We start from the raw sequence: 1,735 nt of genomic DNA, 5'->3' as shown, positions 1-1,735 counted from the left end.
TCACATCGATGTTTCTCTCTGTCTTTCCCTCTCTCTTCCACTCTCCCTAAAAATCAATGGAAAATATTCTCAGGCGAGTGTTAAATAAATAAATAAATAAATAAATAAATAAATAAGAGGTACTCCACCATGTGAAGAGACTACCTCTACTTTCAAATAGGAGAATCTATATAATAAAGAGCCAGGGTCATAACCACCAAAGGCTCGACCAGACTGGAAGTCAGTGCTGAGTTGCGGTGGTGACCCAGCACTGACAGGGGCTGCTGCAGGTGCCCCGACTCAGCACTGACTGCCTAGGGGGCTGCAGTTAAGGCCCAGAAAGAGGCCTGCAGAGAGACAGGGTCTGATCTGTAGCCTTTGTGGCAGCTGTTGATCAGAACTTGCCTCTCTTTCACTCCTGGCCTGGCCAACAGTCGCACCTCCATTTCTCTCCAGGATTCCACTGGGGCTGCTGATCAGCCCACCTTTCTGATCAGGCCCCGTTGATAGGCCCTGAGATGCTGACTGGCATAGAAACTGACAAATCAGAACCAAATCCGGGTGAATGTAAGGAGCCAATGGCTGCCTAGGAGATGGAGCTTTTGACGCTGGCTGGCATAGAAACTGACCAATCAGAACCAAATTTGGGTCAACTGTGAGGAGCCAATGGCTGTCTAGGAGGTGGAGCTTTTGATGCTGACTGGCATAGAAACTGACCAATCAGAACCAAATTGGCCAGCAGAGGAGGGCAGTTGGGGGCAACATCAGACCTGCAGGGAAGGGCAGTTGGGAGTGAGATCAGGCCGGTAGGGGAGGGCAGTTAGGGGTGATCAGACAGGCAGAGGCAGTTAGGGGTGATCAGGCCAGCAGGGGAGAACAGTTGGGGGTGATCAGGCCAGCAGGGGAGGGCTGTTGGGGGAGAGATCAGATGGCAAGGGAAGGCAGTTAGGGGCAATCAGGCAGGCAGGCAGAGGCAGTTAGGTGCTATCAAGCAGGCAGGCAGAGGGGTTAGGAGCAATCAGGCAGGCAGGCAGGTGACTGGTTAGGAACCAGTGGTCCCAGATTGTGAGAAGGGTGTCTGACCACTGGCGGTCTGCTATCCCCCGAGGGGTCCCCGATTGGAGTGGGTGCAGGCTGGGCTGAGGGAACCACCCCCCTCTGTGCACGAATTTTGTGCACCGGGCCTCTAGTTGTTCTATAAATAAATTGAGGTCTGGAGTCCTGTTGTTTTTCTTGGGCACTCTGTAGCAAAGGCCTCTTGGTTTTGACTGTAGGCGGGGAGGGGATTCAACCTACTTCCCTTATTTTTGTCCCTTCACCCTCTAAAATAAAGCTGCCCCATGAATGCTATGCCTTCCCTTTCAGGTGGCAAAAGATCTACACAACACCAGAGGAAGTCAGTACTACCTACTTCAAAAACTCAACCCATCATTGCATTTCTAAGTTCAAATGTACAACACAGGATTACATGGCATTTGAAGAAAGCAACAACTCACAGGAGAAGAACCTCATGTAATAAATTTTTAAAGACTCCAGAGGAAAAGGAGAGAATTCATGAAACAGAAAATAAGTTTAAAAGAAAGCTATTTAATATCCTAAAGACATTTGAGAAAATAGTGCACACATAAAATGAGAATGAAATATTATAAAAATGCAATTTCAGAGGGAAGGTGGGGGAGGGTGGGGGAGTGGGAAGAGATTAACTGAAGAACTTGTATGCATATATGCAATAACCCATGGACATAGACAATAGAGG

The sequence above is a fragment of the Myotis brandtii genome, unplaced genomic scaffold (genome assembly GCF_000412655.1).
Source record: "Myotis brandtii unplaced genomic scaffold, ASM41265v1 scaffold657, whole genome shotgun sequence".
Classification (NCBI taxonomy): Eukaryota; Metazoa; Chordata; class Mammalia; order Chiroptera; family Vespertilionidae; genus Myotis; species Myotis brandtii.
Note: the sequence above shows the minus strand (reverse complement) of the source record.